Consider the following 18,638-nt stretch of genomic DNA (forward strand, 5'->3'; position numbering starts at 1 on the left):
GAATCGAAGAAATTTTAGTAATCGAAGAGAGAAGGAGTTCTCCAAGGGACGGAGTTGTAGGAATAAAAGTTGGTAATTAGAGCAATGTAAGCGGCGAAAATTACCTCCTACCGAGTCGCCTAGGAATACTTCGTACAAGTTGGGAACAGAGGATACAGACCCAGATCGAGGAAGAACTTTCCTTTGAATAGTACTCTAAGTAAAGGGAAACTCTCGAAGACCAGGAACGAAACGGAAATGTAATTTGAAACTTGGCAAGGCTGTCCAAACGTCGTCGAATGAATCTGCTTATAAAAATCGACATAACAATTTTTCCATCTATTTTACATCGAATACTTTATATATATATATTTCGTTGTCGTACTCTTTGCATTTCTGCGTTCATAAATTTCCCATAAATCCATAAAAATTCGTCTTCTAATCAACGTGTACGTGTCTTGCTTCGTAGATAAAGCACCGCGTTTAATTACACGCGATGTTACCTATCCTAATGAAAGCGACGTAGTGTTTCTAAACGGATATCTATAAACCTACCTTAATCCAGGTCTCGTTCCATCGATATCGTTTTATAGTTGGGTACAAACTTTCAAGTTCTTGCAGAGTCGCTTAAAAGCTGCGCAAGAAGCTTCCCGGCCGTTTAATATCGCGGCTGCATAAAAAGGAAATCACGCCTGTGGATTATAAATCGCTTACGAACACGTTCAACCTGTTCCCGGTATTTTCTTTATCCAAAACGGCGAACCTAGGTGGGACGATATTAACGTTAAAAGCTCGTTGCAAATGAAGCTCGATGGCGGGTGCGAGCAGCTGGCAAAGTACGACGAGCTGTCGATAGTTATCTTCCACGGAATTGCAACGAAACTTTTCCGCGCTCTGAGACAATGAGAAAACTTTGGCGAATCGACTTCCTCCCTCCCCTTCACCCTTTCTCTTTTGCTCTTTTCCTTTGTCTTTCTTTTTTTCTCCTTTTAGAGGAGAGATGGCTGCAACCGGTCGTGACGTAGACCAAGCGTCGGATATTTGAAATTTCCGTGGAGAAGTTTTGCGCGCATGAATTACCAAGCTGAACCGACGGATGCTGATCGCTCGTTATCATGCATGCAACGCGCGTTGAATTTTAACGGGAGCACACGCCGAGCTGCGAACCGACCGAACGCGCTTCCGGGCGGGAATCCGACGAAAAAGTTTAATTAAGTCGCGAGTAAGGTGTTTTGTTTGTTTCACGAGCAACTTGAGTTGTCGGTAGCGATGATTTAGATTTCAAACTTTAGATCAGCGCCTCTTCGTCTCTTCGTGTTCTATCATAGCAGAGTAACTTTTCCATTTAGAAATGATGGGGTTTGTTTAAGCAAGAGATCGTCATGCGCAAGGAATTGGCAATTCGAGTAACGTTAACAGATAAACAAAGGCAATTACGGCCAGCGTTTTACTCGCTTTATAGATCGTCACTGTGAGTAGAAATGGGTGAGTGAGATTTAATTTGTTTGTAACGACGGTACGATATCGTCGTTTCGGCTAATTTATTTAATTGTATTTGCGATGAATACAATAGCGAAGCAATTGCGGTAAAAGCAATTATGAATCATCGTTTATGGCGTGGCAGATTACTCATTGGTCGGTCGACTGATTGCATTTCAAGTTGCTGAATATTTCCGGGCATTGGATGTTTGTTAAAGATTCATTTGACAGATACCATACGTCAACGAAGAATGTACATTGAAGTGACCTGCGTGCACCAGATCTGGCTTAGTAGAATGTTCAAAAGCGAGGCCTAATGGCATTAGGTCAGGTCAGGTCGTCCGAAAGGACACGGCTATATTTCAGATATTTACGTACCAACGAAGACCAAACTAAAAATGGCAAGAGTCTTCGATATTAGGGCGAATATAAAAAAAAGCCCTCGAATAATCTAATTACTCACTAATATCGATAATATATTGAACCCTAAAAAATTCTAGTTCCGAAAAAGCTAACAGATATCGTAATGATGCGAAAGACGAAGTGCGAAGGGTCAAATGTATCAACGAAGCAATCATAGTCGAGAAGCAAGGATTGTTGATTGTTGACTGTTGATTGTTAAATAAATTATATTGTTGAACATCAAGAGTATTTCTTGGGCACTTACATCTAACACCGCCTCAAATCATTTTAACAAACATCAAGATACTTCATCATCGAGTTACGCGACACGCCCTATAAATTACAACGAAAACGTTTAATCGACGCAACGACAATCTCTATTTGCGCTTCTCCAGAACTCTAAACAGGTGGAACAATGAGCGTACTTATTGTTCCGCCAAAAGCAATTATACCGTCTCGTAAGTTTCAACCTGGTAGGCCTCGCGCAAAGCAACTTCGAATCAAGTTCATTGCAAACGCGATTGCTAATGCCACGACCCAACGATGTTAGATTCGATTTATTTCCACCGATTATACTTTTCAATGGAAACACGGTGACGTAACCGTCGTGATATATCGTAATACACGTCGTAATGTACGTCGCAGTTTCTACCTAGAATTTCACGGCCAGATTGAGACACGTTGGTATACACGCACATTCATTCGTCTAGCAACAAGCGTATGCATCATTCAAGCCGAAGCAAACAGCGACAAGTATTTCCGACACAATCTCGTCGATAAAGATCAGTCTGTAAATAGCCAAACTTCTCTTTCGCCTGTTAATCCTTCGCGCGATAAGGAAAAAAGTTGTCCGTATCTAGGTGTGTACCCGGTATATCTTCATTCACGTTTTCCATTCAAAGTTTCCGATTATCAGGAGTTTCGTTTTACGAGGCAACGCGACTCTCGCCGGACCTTTTCCACGAACGAAAGCAACGATTTCCTTTAACGTTCCCTTCGACGTACATAGGCAACTTTTACGAGCGAAGCTACACGCTTTACGATGACGCGCCGAATTATCGCGTTTTTCTCCTTCAGCCTGTCCATTTCCTACCCTCTCTCCTCGTTTCGTTATTCTTGGAGAAATGCTTTATTCGCGATAAAATTGCATCGAGAGTTTTCTAAGGGATGATCCTCGGTGTTTTACGATCGGCCACGTTTACGACGAAAAGAATCGCGTGACGCTAGTCATCGTCGTGTTGTTTCGACGCGACGAATTTCTATCTTTCGCGATCCGCGTAAAATTCTATCGCCAGAATTCTGTTGCACGGCCAAAAGCACGAACCATCCGCGCTCCGCTGCCACTTTTTCTCTTTTCTGTCCCCTTGTTTCTTTCGTCTTTTTCTCTTTCACCAAGAGAGGGAGGAGGTTAGAGAGCTTTTAAAATACGGGAGCAGAAAAAAGTCGAGAAGCAGCGGGCGTGGAAGAGAGGAAAAATTTGCATCCCCTGTATTTCGAGAGGTAAAACATTTTTTACGGGGCAAGTTCGTTCGGTTCGGAGCTTGTCGACAGCTTGAAACGTTGGAAACTACTGCACACGGCGAGCTGGCTATTCAGGGCTCGATACAGTGTCGACGACTATGAGTCTACGAGGAAGAGGATCAGGGTAAAAGGCTGGACGACAAATTTCGAACGACCGCGTTCAACCGGCCCGGATAATTCGAATTAAGGGGCTACTTGCACTTTCCACTGGACGGTGTCGTAAAACGTTTGCAAAATCGCGATAAAGATCATGCGGGACATTTTCCTCGGTAGTTTACTGAATTTTAACGTACCACTTTTGCCACGTAATTTTCTTCCTCTTTACCTCGCTTCTAATAGTTTAATTATAGGTCGTGTTAATCCCCAAACCTTTGACTCTAACGAAGATAACAAAGTGCTTGAGAAATTGCCAATTTACTAAATTATCGCGCATGTACATCGAGCCAGTACACTTTTATGTATTTAGCACAAAGAGACCTACACATCGCGTAGCCAGACCGCATTCTACGGAAATTGATAAAGTCTTCTACACACGTTACAACGAGAGAAACGGGGCATGTACCTCAAAAACCGTTCCCAATGCGTCGAGCGCAAGAAAGCGTCAAATAGGTCAGGCTTCGTTATCTTTCTTTCGCTTGTGGCCCCAATTCCTCAGCCACCACTGGTACGCGGAATATCGAATCGACACGACGCGATATGTCACATCAACTGCAAGAAGCTATCGCCGTAAAGAAGAAGAAACAAAAGAGGAATAAAACAAAACACAAAACAAAAAGAAACAAAAAAGAAAACAGAAAAAGAAGAAAAGAAGAGATAGAAAAGAAAGTTGCCGCATTTGTGCCCTCGATGAATTGTGCGTTCCCGGTGATTTAAAAATCATGATTTTCCTTGATGCGTATCTAGGCCGGCTTTTTCGTAAGCGGGTATTTCCGGATCGCAGCAGTTAACCGGTGATTTTGAATGAATCGCGACGAGTAATTCCTGTCTCTGGGCGTACGATGAACCGGTGTACGTCACCCGATACAACAATGTCAGCAATACGTCGAAGAGGAAACGGCGAAGCTACACGAGGAGAGAAAGAGCGAGAGAAGGAGCGAGAGCGAGGGTGAGCGGGGTGAACGAAAAAGGGAGAGAGAGATGGAAAGCAACGACTTCCGCCGATCGATTTCTGCGCTCTCGCGGTTAACTCCAGCGGGCTCCTTTATGCCACGCCTTCCCAGTTCGATATTTCGCTTCGTTATCGAACCGTTGAATCCAACCGATCGAAATCTATTCCCGATCCTTAGCCGCAGCTCTTCGTTCGCTACTTGATCGGTTCCGTGGCTCGATTAATCGATACGAAATTGATATCCTGAACGCTATTACAGAACGATCGTGTTCGGTGACATGCAAGTTTTCGAGCTTTCGAATTAATTGGTTGCGGTTTCGTGAACTTTGACAGTTTTAAGGTAGCGATAAACCGTCTCGTGATATCCGCGTGTCTAGGGCAGCGTGATTCGTTCGTGGTTCGTGCGGTGACGTTTGATCGTAACGATATTTTGGTAATTACACGAGGTAATAACGTTCGTGGTATTCCGTGAGATAAGTTCGCTCTTGGAAATCTTCAACTCCGTCGAGAAAAGAAGAAAACGGGAAAACCTGGTGCAGCGATAAAGCGGCGTAATACGACACGGATATCGTTGTTACGTTAGTACAATTAAATAGAAGCTTCGTGTTACAAGCACGAAGATATATTTTGCAGACGTCGTAAAAGTATTGTAATTAGTCACGAATTAGTTTGAGAAACGACAATTCTAAAATGAACGATTCGTCGTACAATGGATTATACGGATATAATGTGTCTCGTTATTAGAACGCGATTGTTCGTCGCGTAGATCGATCCACCTTTTGTCTCCGCGGAACGAAAACCCCAAAAGGGAAACGTACGCGATCGGAGGAGGTGCATCGATAAGCAGCAGGGCGCTTGATAAAAGTGTACGCTTGCAGCGAAACGAAATTACGAGGACAGAATGGTGGCGGGAGGGGTAGGAAAACTTGCCGCGACGCTATTATCCGCGTTACAAAGTTAAACCGCAGCCGCCGTCTGTTACAAAGATTCGAAACGTCGATGCTCCCCGGCGAAAGAGAGTCGCCCTCTTTCAACGTCTCCCCTTTCCGCGTTCCTTCTGGCGCCGCGGCGTGCTCGTAACCTGAACAACGCCAAGAAAAATTTCACCGCTAAATAACGTAATTCCTTCCAACCCAGAAACCGGAATCCGGGATTCCAGTTTCGTTTTAGATTGGTAGCGATAGTTTCTAGCCGACATCTTTATCCATTTAACCGTGATTCGATTCTTAGATCACTACTTAGATTAGTCCATCGAATACAAAGAATTCTCAGTCTCTAACGCGACGTTTAATATTCAAAAAATCGTAATATCGAAATCATTTGAACTCTGGCTTCTACGTTTATTTGCAATGCTTACCGGTTTTAATCATTTGCACGCGAAAGACGACAATCCCTGTTTATGCTAGATTTCGACATTTTCAATTGAGAGTGCAATATTGGTTCGTAAATTAGTTCCTTAATTCTTTGTGCTCTTTGTTAGGAAATGTAAAGTGTAAGACTTTAAAATGCAGGTAAAATATTTAATCCCATATCCCTCCGAAACTATGGTTCTGACAACGTCTCCAACGTTAGTTCGGATTCGACGATCATGTCGAAAAGTATTATAGTTTAGAAATCCTGAAAAAATGGTTTTCGGAAGATGAACTTGATTTTGAACTGCTAGAAAATGAGATCGATTATATTCAAGAACGCATCTTGGTGAATGCAGTATGAATTACCATAAAGAAATACAGAAATTAATATTACAAAATCATAATTTCAAAGATGTAAATATAGATAAATTATTAGAATATAATGTTTTTGTAAGTTAATTTGTATATAAAATCATTTTACGTTAACTATAAGACACGCATCACGTACACGCTAAATCATTCGGAGTAGCTGCTACGCTCGACCGAAAAAGTCCTCGAGTGCAAAGGGTTAATTGAAATTATCCAATGCCAATGTTCGTCATTTGACTCCTTAATTTCTTCTTGATGACGACTGCTACGCAAAATCACCGGACGTACACGTTTCGCTCTGCGAATATCTTTAAATCTGAGGAACTGTGATCGTTATTCAAACATTCGTTTAATAACGTTTCCTTTAATACCGAGTGAACATAAGTATTACGAGGGCATTAATTTTTCCTAACTCGTTGACAAAGTAGAGCTAGAAGAAAGTGGAAGCCGAAGGTAGAAAGGAAGAACGAAACTTGTCTGTTTTAAATCTTCAAAGGCACTTCTCCATTCCGGAGAAAGAATCAGTCAGCTAAGGATCTCTTTCAGTTCTTCGTATTATCCTGGCTCTGTCGAGCTTCGAGGAACCAATAACGTCGTTCACGGAATGGTTACGGAATGCAAATACCGAATCCAGTTCATCGATGGGAATGCCAGCCAGTTCCTGGAACCAAGTATCGATGAAAATCGCAGATTCCGAAACGATGGATTAATCCGATGTAGATCGATACCCATTGGTGTCAAATTCTACTCGAAGCAGGCTGGAATACTAGAAACCTTCCAATTATAACACTAATTAATCATTACTCGATCCAGTTTAACATCCGGTCTAATTATTATATCTATCGTTGGGAAGAGAAAGCGATAAGAAATATTCGTCGGAATATGCGGCGTCGAAGAAAGTATATAATTGAAATTTTAATGACAAAGGAAATCGAATGCCTACGAGGATACAAGGCGATTACATAAAATGTGCTGCAGTTTCATTTTTCACGTCCCTTAATTCCTATGCATGGCTGTTCCAAAGTGTGCCCTTTATCATGCCAAAGGCGTTTTATGAAATTCCAAATAGGCAATCGGTGCCATTGATGCATTACCAAGCCACCATTTTGCAATTTTCCTCGTCATAAATTTAAAAAGATCCTCTCCGGTAAAGATAAACGAGCTCCTCCGTTCTATCTATCTTACGCGCCGACCACGTCTGCGAATAGTTCCTACCAAGGCTTGGCAATCCTCGGGAAACAGCAACCGATTAATACTATTTGCGCTATAATTATTAATCTTTCTTCCAATGAACACGAACTCACGTATCGTGTATATTTCTTACAGCGACGAACACGAGTTAACGAGACTCTGCTGTTTGACCGTGCTTGGTCTCTCTCTAGCACCATTCCTCGGATATGTAATTGAAAGTCGAGCTGGAAGAGACCGTGCACGAATCCAATTCGAACAATTTAAGTCGCGACAGATAAAAAATCGCGAGAGTCTCTGCCGTATCTTGCACGCCAGAGTGATAAATTCATGGCAAGATACTAGGTAAATATTGCCGCGAGCATATTAGCCGGAAGTTGGCCAGTTTAAATCCTAGAGAAGGACTTTAAGAAGCGAGACGGATTTACTGTGGCAGGGGGAAAAGAAGGAAGGAAAAGCACATGGGAGGAAGGCGGATTGGGCTGGGTGGAAGGTGGAGCAGGGACGCGATTTTTCGACCAGATGCCACATCGTGTGTCTTCTTGTGGTAAACGCGACGATTTACAACGTTCCCAAAGCCGAATGCACCATGTGACCGAATAAACAGTACTGTCGACCAGATGCCTGGGAAATTTTTCTTTGGTCAACCTTTCCCTTCCGCGTGGTTTCCGGTGCCTTTCGATTACCGTGCTTTCTACGAGCGGCTCGTTCGATTCGATTTTCCATTCTCCCATTGGAATTTCAGGTTTTTCGTGATAGAATACGCTGCTTTTTATACAATTCCATAATATCTCGATCGATATCTTTTTTACCCGAGTTCGATGTTTTCGATATTGGAAGGTAGTTTTATGGTACCTTTACGTTATACGGAGATCAGAGGAAATTTTCTGATATTAACGTTACTTTACGATTGAAAAATAGTACTCCGATATAACGTACTCGAATAATACAAAGAATATTGATTCGACATTATAAAGTCAAAGTGGATTAAGTTGACCGATGAACCATCGCTTCGATGAATCACCGCTGTCGCAGAATGACCGTTCCAAATCCCTCGATTATTATTAGTCATTCGTCTTTATCGAATAAAAAGAAGGACGCGAATATGTAAGAGCAAACCGTTCGGAATATAACACAAGAGAATAATGGCAAATGAAGATAAAAGTATTGAAAGAATAACAAATAATTGCTCGATCGATGTCGCTTCGACTGTCCTATAGCTATCGAGCGACCATTTAGAAGGTCGATGCCACATGACTTACGGTCATCGTCGCTAACGATAGTTAACTCTTTGCGATCCTGTACTTGCATATTGTATTTCCCTTGCGCGTTATTACATAATACAGTAAAAATTGTATTAGGCTGTTTCACTAGTCTTTTCACGGTCGGAACGACGGTAATCTTCGTGGAGGAAGAATTGCAGGACACCAGACAGAGGAAACGAACGACCTGACGTTCGTTTATTCGTAAAAAGAAATCCAACGCTTTGGCTTTAATATTACTCGCGTTTTATGGTAATTATGTACTTTCCTCAGCGTCCATTACGTTTCACGTCGGACATTTGTTGCTAGATGCACGGGGATCGTACGCATTCCGGGTCCAGGCTATAACGCTGTTTACGCTACTTTTTCTGGCTCGTTTTTAATTATAAAAGTTTCCCTTTAGCGACCCTTTTCGCGCTACCCAGTTCACCGATCCAGTGCAACTTTTAAAATGCACTCACCGATACGCGACCGCTTCGTTTCTCCCTCCAGAAAATAACCTCGCAATTTTTTCCTAACGTTCCTTACAACGAATGTACGAATATTCTTTCACTGTTTCCCTCGTAAAAGATGTAGGAAACGAATTACGTACGATGCACTTGGCTGGGAACTGTAAGCAAGCGTACAAATACGTTTTGCAGTTACTGTGCTATTGTATTTCATTGTTTCGTCTCTGTATAGTTATACTGCTACCGGGGAATTCGTTTATAGCGGATTTCAAATCAGCCAGAGGTAAGATACGACTCATTCCGATAGTTGTTTTAGAAGCAAACAAACTTCCAATTATAAACCCATACAGACATCTACGGATGGACAATCGTAGACGACCATCGAATCGGTCGCTTCTCATTGAAACTTCCAAAACGATTAACCAAATCGACCGAAATAAACCTAACTCTGAGGCTGTCTCACTTTCGCGAAACAATCACCAACTTGTCCCTGACAACGCAGGTTCTCGGTACATTTGAAAATGCCGCTTGAATCGGTTGGACGCGCTTCCTATCTCGATTAATCGCTTGCATATTCATACGTACGATCCTCTAACCAGATAGAGGAAGAGGCGCGTTAATAAACGGTGTTGTTCAATCTCAAGTTACTCGAATAATTAGCGTAACGTGTCGAAGGCGGCGGACAACTGTCGTGTCCGAGGGATAATTTTTTGTGCTCCCTTTCTGGCCGGGTAATTTTTCTTTTCATCAAGCCACACGAAAGATAAAAAGAACGAGAGAGACGAAGATGCTGTACCCGAGGCGCTTCTGCATAGTTTGCTTTGCAATTCTACTGTTAAAAAGTCCCTGCCCTGAGCCTGCTTCTTCTCTTCTCGCTACCTCTCGTCTCGATCTCGCAATACTCTAGGTAACTTCGTGCAACGAGGCCCGAAGCGTTTGCACGGAAAATTCAACCTCTGAAAAGGAACGTCGTCGTCGTCGTCGTCGTCGTCGTCGTCGTCGTCGCCGCGGAGAACTATATTTCGCGATGTTAATTCAAAGATAATTTGCGACGGAAACCGGCTGAAAGTTGCTCCTTCCGGACCGTCCTTTATATCTAAATGATTATAACAGCGTTTTCAGCTACCCGGCGCCGCTTTTCACGTTTCTTCGAGCTTACAGGTTGACTTCACACGACTCGCATTTTGTTACCAACGTTACGGATGAAATGGGAAAATCGGCAAGAATAAAGTTCAGTTTGAATCGCTTGGACCGCTTAATTAAAATTTTATCGTGATACAACTCTGCGCGCCGACCTGAATCTTTCTTACTCGAAAATGTATCGATCGATAAACGTTAGCGAATCGACAAGTTATTGAAAAAGTCGCATATTATAAACTTCTATCGCACGGACGATTACAAGCTTCATTGCAGCGTACAATGGCAATTTAATGAATCGATAAAATATGGATAATTGGACGAGCGCGATTCGAAATTAAATTCGTTCGGTGAGAAATTTTGCGAAAGAATCCAAGAGGATATAGGAGCAGCTACATAAAGCAGGTTTTTTGTCACTGCCCTGTTCATATATTTTCCTTCCCGTGAGCAGCCTAGAAAGAAGTTTCTTTTGTCGTAATACGCCGAGTTTCGCCGTCGGCGTTTTTCCTCCGTGCTGGATTAACAGCACTAGAAACTCTTTATTCCGTCGGGATTAGTCGTTATCCAGCTCTAAATTCGAAAACGTTTACGTAATTTCGTTCGGCTTCGGTTATTGCCTCGTAGTTGTCCGATAAGCCGAAGAGAAAGCTTCGAAAGAAGTTATCTGGTGAGCTGTTTCCCGACCAGTCCCCGTTTACTTCACTCTACGAAAGTGATTTTTGGAGTTCGTACAGACCATTTCCGCTCGAAAAATTCGATTTTCTCTCAAATTCGATATACGTATTTACCATATCATATCATTTTATATCAGAAGATTACATTATATTACATAGAACATCTTTTTCCATACCAATATTTCCTCGTTCTTTTTCCTTTTTAATTTTCATCATACACCAACATGAACGCAACGATTATTAATACCACATAACATGGTAATTATAAAGAAATCACAAGTATCTATGTAGTCAACTTCGAGTACTCCAAAAATAGTGATGCACCCTCGGAGCCCACCCATGTCTAACTCGGAGCAGCCATAAGACCAACCACACGATAAATTCGTGTACAGGATTTTTTCGAGTCAGTGCAGGTTGTTGGAAGCGTAACAAGCACAAACAACTGACTACTTGTCGATAACCGAGAATTTTCTCAATATATCAAACATCCGATATACATCGAAGGGCGATTATTTTTCCAATGCAACCTTAAAGCCTAACTTTTTCTCTTTTGTTTTTCCATTCGTTGAAACAACATCTTCCAATAGAAGAAGCACGTGCGTAACACGTTTTGTCCAGAACAGAACGAATTCTCCCGTACGGATGAGGGTTTCAGATTCCCCGGCACGTTTTCAAGGGTGAAGAAGCAGGCCGACAAGCGAATAACGGGCTCCAGGAAGACTTCCACTCGGTCAGAACCTAGTGCCGATACCTTTTGTCTAGAAACGTCGGCTTTTTCTGCATTCCGTCGAGGCCTGAATAGGTCGGCCTCTCACCTTGCATACCGATCGTTTGTTTAAGCCCGAAGATGCGCTATACACATCGGCCACTGGCACCCGCCAGCTTCACGTATATGTATATAGCGATGCATCACTGCATTCCAATGAGCCACTCGGCCGTATTGCCGATTCAATAACGCTTCCGTTCGATTCAGCCGCGAAACACGCGTGCTCTGAGAGAACGTGGTCGCGTGTCACGCGAAAATCTCCTCGTCTCTGGAGAGCCTGCTCCTCATGGAGAGGCTCGCACACTGCGACGAGCCTTTCACGGGTATCATGAATCACCGGGAATTTCAGTATGAAGCGTTTCTGCTTTCTTTTCTATACGAATGAGTTCCTGTGGATGGTTCCTTTCGTGGATCGTTGACAGATGTCAATGGGACGTTTGAGATTCCGAATCGTAACGAGAGGTATGTCATAGTGCATTGTATGTTAATAAATATGATTGACGTGTCCGATCGTATCCGGTGGTCTACGATAGGTAGCTACCGGAAGCATTTTCATTAAGAAGGCAGAGGTACGAAGGTACGAGGGTAAGAAGGCGAATTATCGATGGAACGAAGAGCGTGCAAGCGTCGAGGACTCGACTGGATCATTGTTTTATTCTAGTTTATTACTATACCATTGTGTCGATAGGAAGCAGCCTGTTCAGCACAATCATTAGCTTTTGCACGCGACTTCGTTCGCGTGGACTACTAATGTACGGAACAATTTTCAAGCGAATTAATTTTTATGAATGACATATCTACGTATATTTTATCCTAACAATTGGGTTATTCCCTGTAGTAAGAAATATTAAATTACATGACGTGACAAATAATCAATCGTTGCTTGACTTCTAGGAAACGTGGGAGCGCACACAACTCAGATGACAGGCTATTTCTCAGCTTTCACGAAACGGATCGAGATGAAACACACCCTGTTATCTTTCGTGGTCACTAGGCTATATGACAGAGAAAATCTCATCAAAATCCGTTCAGTCGTTTCTACGTGATGCGAGTGCAAACGGACAGAGGAAAGTTCAAAAAATTATCTTTTCTCGATTCCGTAGCTTACGGGCTGTTCCTGGTTCATTGATTTATTTTTTCTTATTCGACGTACGGGCACAACCCTTCTACTGTTTTATTATATGTATAGATTATTCCGTCTTAAAAGTCCACGAAGACGACGAATCATATGCCGATACGTTACAACGATAGCCATCTGTATGATACAAATTATACATGTAAATGGAACATAATAATTCATAGCTCGTTTATCGACTATGAATTGAGCGCGTTATGATGACTTCGCGCGTGATTTGAGTTCATTAGAAGTGAAGCGTGTACTAAGGGTAGTCGTAACTATTGATTGGCCCAATTATTTCCACGGAGTTAGAAATCTGGTGTGACGATATTTAAACGCTGTGACGATGTTTTCTTACTTTGTTCCTTAGTCTCCATTTTCTCATTCTACAACTGATTATCGATTATTTCAATTATTAAGCGAAGAGCAGACATCGTACATCAGTATATCCTGAAATTAATGTCGCAAGAATTACAATCCATGGAACCTATTCAACGAAGATTGAATTTAACACGATACGCAGAATACAAGTACCTATTCATAAACTAACCCGCATATTCATATTTAATATCGTGTTAACAAGTGGTTATTAAAGCGTAAGGGATGGATTACCGCATAGTATTACAACATTAACTATGAAAATCTAAAGCATTACTCACATTTAGTTGGGTATATGAAATAAAATCATTAAACGATCAAAACGATTGGTCATCGGATGTGTTTAACAGTACCTCAATTATCTTAATTTCAAATAAAATAGACAAGATGACTGGATCATTTTATCATCCTGATGGCCTCCAAGGTTTTAAACACAAATCTCAGAAAAACCGCATTAAGGAATAACATAGCGTTAACGCTTAATATCCTTGTGACTAAGAAGAAGGAAGAGAATTCCAAGGATTCGATCAATATTCTTTTTGTCACTATTTCTTCTACTTACACTTTATAATTTTCCCAATGAAGAAATTCAAGTATTTATAACATTGTGATAAATTGTTTCTTGATCCTTAATAGGTTAAGACGTGTACTCAACGACGAACCAGTTCGTGAACAGTTCACGAACAGTACTGGCAAGATGCTCGCAAACATTTTGTGTTCATTCTATGTCATACCATGTTTCATGAATATATGTGTTTGCAGATAATACGCAAACAAATGACAAACAGACGACAAACTAACTAGCGAGTACTAGTGAGTACTAGTGATACATCTTTACGAGATAACCTAACATTTCATTCGTTACTCGACCGGCTGATTATCTTTGCTCGTGATTCAACGAGGGAGGTTATCACTAACACAAACGTACCTCTGTTTCCAGATAACTGTTTTTATCACTATACACGACAGCCGAGAGTTAGCTTTCGGTCGAAAATATAAATTTTCCGCAAAGCACGGTAAGTTTGAATGAACCGCATACCTCGAGACTAACCTTTCCACGCACGCCGCTTAACGAAATAATACTGTCGTGTTCTAGTTTCTGAAATTGACACCACTTTCAGTTGGTTTGTTATTGATTCGGAACATCTCGATAGAGAACTCATACCTCGAACAAAAGCAAACTAGAGTTTTGCTGCGTAGTAACGTTACGCGAAACGCAAATTCTCTGTTGACACACAGGCGTTCTGTTGGTTTTAAATCATTGAAAAAAATAAAAACTAGCAAGAAACAACGAGTCCGAAGTATCAGCATGTTACTAATGTAGTGTACACAGTTTGCACACCTGTTTTGATTTTTTCTGTCGTTTACTAACCTATCTTGCCGAGTACGTACATACAAGGATAAAATTTCGCATGAAAGCCGTGACTATCGAAGTATACGTAGATTGTACATACATATTTCGTGTTTAGTTCTTCGTTTCGATGTATCGGCTGTTTTGAACGACTTTCAGTCGTTTTAACAGCGCGATTCTTATTACAAATCGATTAATCGCGATTCCACGATTCATCACGTTCGTGCCGTAAGAAGCATTAAGGTTAGTAACGTCGTGCGATCTGGGTTGCCCTAGCAACGAAAAAAAAACGCGCGAATAACACCCATACTTGCTGCACAGTTCTCGCGATTCCAATACGCTTCGTGCCGTTTTTATTGCTTATGAAACTTCTCGATAGTCTTTACGAAGCTTCCTACCACTACGATAATCAAGTGAAATATAAAGCTTGCATTAAAAAATCAAAATAAAGAGAAAAGCAAGCCTTTATCAATATACGTTTGTACTTTACAAAACAGGTATTGTATCTCAAAACCACCATTGCAAATCTATCAAATTTCTGTGGAAGATCACGAATTGAATATTATTATGCTGATATCTTTTTGGTACTATTAGCAGATGCTTTGAAACAAAGAAAAGTGCACGACCAGAGTTCCTGTAGGATCACCTTATATATACATATAGGTTATACATTAACACGCATGAATATAGTAAAGGCATAGATGAAGGTGAGTCATAGTCAAAGGATGCTTCGCAGATGGTTCATGCAACAGATAAGGCTCGTTAAAGACAACTACTGGAGCAATTTAAATAATAATCGTAGATGGCATGAATAGTCAAAGATGAAAAAGATATTTTCTCTTAGTAAAAATAGCTACTGGGAAATCGTTAGACAAAAGGTTAACGTTCGAAGTTGAATAATTAATTGTAATGAAGTATGTGCATAGAAGTCAGAAACGTACAAGATCAAAGTAAGAACTACACACGGAGGAATTTTCATGAAACATTGATGTATCTATGCAGGTTGGTCGCTAGTAAATACGATTCATTGTTGAGCCGATAAATAGGTTAGAATATCAACAATTTCTCATTACGTAAAAAGTCACTGGCTCAGCGAATCCTATCCTAATCTGAGACGATCGCGCGCACTGCGGTTCTTCGGTTCCCACAATCTGTCCAGCGTATTATGATTATCCCGCTGTCGGTCACCGTGCCGACTTTCAGAACACACGAAAAAATGTCGGATTCGATGCGAGACGAGCGGCAGCTATATGTGCTTTTAACTCCTTGTTCACCTTTGACTTTCTCTTATGAAGAAAAAGAGAATATTCTTGTTAAAAATTCAACTGGAAATATTGGAAATACAGTAGCGTGCAGGTTATATAGCGCGGTGAAAGAAGAATTTGCTTCGCGTTATTGCGCGTTGTCACGCTACGTTTAATATTATTTTTCTATTGAGGTTAAGAGGTGTATCATGAGTGGAATTGTTTTTATGCGAACTGACTGACAGTCGAAATAAACCTATGCTTGTCGTTCAATCTAAATAGACTTTTGCCGGTTAAAGTAGATCATGGATATTTTGTACGGCAAATCTAATATGTAACTTACGTTTCAAAGTAACGAATTCAAAGTAAAATGTTATTTTTCGTTAACTCTTCCAAAGTGACAATGAACTTAGTTTAAATAGTGTCCACGAAAGAACAGTCGTAGTATGTGTATAAGTCGTAGTAAGTATATTAATAGATTTTTCGTAACTTTTATAAAGGGACCTCTATATCTATTATTTTCTTTCACAACGTTGCAACTAATATAAAGATCACTAAGATTTCAGAAATATCTAATAATCTTGAAGTTTATAAACTCAGAGAAGAGATTACAATGAAAATGCTTCTTGTTCGGATGCTTCAACCATAATCCATCACAAGCATGACTCGATATTATAAGACAAGGCTAATTTTACTTTAGCGAGGTTATTCTTCCGTCTTTTAAGCCAGCGATAATGGTTATGGTAACCGGTAATATTTTCTATGTAATGTATTCATAGAAAGAAAAGTGCACAACGAGTCTCATTATTGTAATTCGCAGTGCGTGAAATACCAAACACCGAATCTTCCCTTTGAATATATTCGTAGCACTTACTTGTCATTTTCATACGTTTCTTTTCAGGATCGGTTGCCGGCGCGATAGCCTTGAGAGAGGGTGCGTTTCACGAGGTGCCCGCATAGTACGGCGCGTGTACTTCTCGATTTCTTTGAATTTTGTCTCGTAGCTAGACCGAAAGTCTACCCTCGTTGTTAGGGAACATGCACGTAAAGAAGAGACACGTAATACAACGAAACGACGACGCCGCGAGAGACAAGCGTGGAAAGAGGCTGCTATACACACCCGCATGCGATCCCGTACAAACCGTAACCTTACACGAACGTCGCGCCAAGTGTGTACTGTGTATCGATCCCGAGAGTACACACGAAGACAGCTCTGAGCGCCACCACGTTCTCTCTCTGTCTCTCGTAGGAGAGGCGCTGTCTCTTGTTGTTGCTTTCGTTAGAACGCCGACGGTTACTTAGACCCGGTACGTATTTCAAGCATGAGCTTGGAAAGAAATTATTGAAACTCAATCACACACCACACCAATCTCTTCGTTTCCATGCAACATCGGCTAACAATGAGAACAAGGACATGGTTAAAGGCTTTTCTCGCGACTTATTCGCCGGCTCCGTATACCGGTTATGATCGTCGAATAAATCCAAAGGATACGTATCATTGTTATGTATTTAGGTAGTTATTAAGTAAAAAAGTTCTCTTACCTTAATTTTCAGTGAATAATCTGAACACTGACACACAACGATACAACACACACTCCACACCCGACGAAGGTTCGAGCTCGACTGAAAGTCTTCGCGGAGTGAGTTGGCGGGTGGCGCCACGGCCAATCCCAACGTACTAACACGCAATTCCATCTTCCTCGTAAGACGTATGTACAGTTCGCTCCGACGAATTGTTCCGCTCGAGGTAAATATCGGAGAGAAAACACTCCTCTTGTTCTGCACACCCTTCGATTAAACGCTCGATGACATTGTTTGCTGTCTCTAACCCTATCCAAGATCCCAATTGTGCCCTGACGTGTTGAATAAGAGAAGCTTCGTGATATTCTCGTAAATTGAAACGATCTATTCGAGCAGACCGTGCAATATACGAGCCACTTGACTCTCTTTGCTCTACTATGCAAGGAATATGTATGAATTTCGATGTATTATGAACAGCGATACGTTTCATAGCTTATGCTTATGGATTTCTCGTATCTCTTCGCGTACACAATAAACGTGCAGAGTGTGCTGCATTATACATGCTGTGATTTAAATATTCCTAAGCGCCTGATATCGGTATGAATCGAATTGAGAATCGAGATATTGAAGATATAGATTACATTATCGATTATTACAAGATAAATCCTGATATTATTTTTAATCTTTTCTCTTCAATATTAAAAATTTCTGTATTAACTAATTTAACCTTAACATTGATCGATTCAAATAATAGTAATAATGTAACAACGTAAGTGACTGTAATTTGATGAAATATCACAACTGTAGTTAGCTATTAGATCTACTAATAATCAATACATCGTATGAAAAGATGGAATACAATGCGAAAACGCTAGATAAGTTTAAGAAGATTTAGATTTTAGAATTTATTTTCACATGCCTGTATTTCTTTCTTATGATCTTATAAATTGTTTTCGTCGTATAGTTAAAAATAAGTTGCGATTATATTAAATTATCAACTGTCGACAATTCATGAATGAAAATGTTAAAGTTCCTTAAGAAATAAAATTCTATTTAACAATAACGAATATTTACTTTAAACTTGATAATATTAAATAACATAAATAAAAAATAAAAAATTTAAACAAAAATACAGAAACTTCCTTCACGGGTAGAACGAAAGTGAGAAACGCAACCTTTGTTCAACACTTACATTTGCGTGAACTGTTTAGTGGTAATCAGATGGCACGAAATTACAAAATTCCCATACAGAAGGATGTATTCTCCGAATACTTAATTCCTTTCATAGCATAAGTTGTATATATATATATATATATCACTCTATATATATATATCTTTCCG

At 40.7% G+C, this 18,638-nt stretch overlaps 1 protein-coding gene and 1 long non-coding RNA gene across 8 annotated transcripts in view; one reads left to right on the forward strand and one right to left on the reverse strand.

Annotated features, from left to right (window-relative positions):
- Nucleotides 1-17,960, reverse strand: part of LOC100650885 (protein tweety) — a 39,987-nt gene extending 22,027 nt beyond the window's left edge. For 2 of the 7 annotated variants that reach the window (XM_048407218.1, XM_020863604.2), the window contains exon 1: nucleotides 17,319-17,959. The gene's annotated coding sequence lies outside the window, so the exon portion shown is untranslated. Of the gene's footprint in view, nucleotides 1-16,650; nucleotides 16,781-17,318 lie in introns of those variants that run through there. The other 5 variants (XM_012310382.3, XM_048407217.1, XM_048407219.1 and 2 more) reach the window with 5 other exon arrangements.
- LOC105665928 lies at nucleotides 14,627-18,357 on the forward strand. Its single transcript, XR_007224600.1, has 4 exons — nucleotides 14,627-15,029; nucleotides 15,127-16,238; nucleotides 16,336-16,526; nucleotides 16,678-18,357. It is a non-coding gene; the product is annotated as an uncharacterized LOC105665928 (long non-coding RNA).
- Nucleotides 18,358-18,638: the final 281 nt, after the last annotated feature.

This window comes from Bombus terrestris, chromosome 7 (genome assembly GCF_910591885.1).
Source record: "Bombus terrestris chromosome 7, iyBomTerr1.2, whole genome shotgun sequence".
Taxonomy (NCBI): Eukaryota; Metazoa; Arthropoda; class Insecta; order Hymenoptera; family Apidae; genus Bombus; species Bombus terrestris.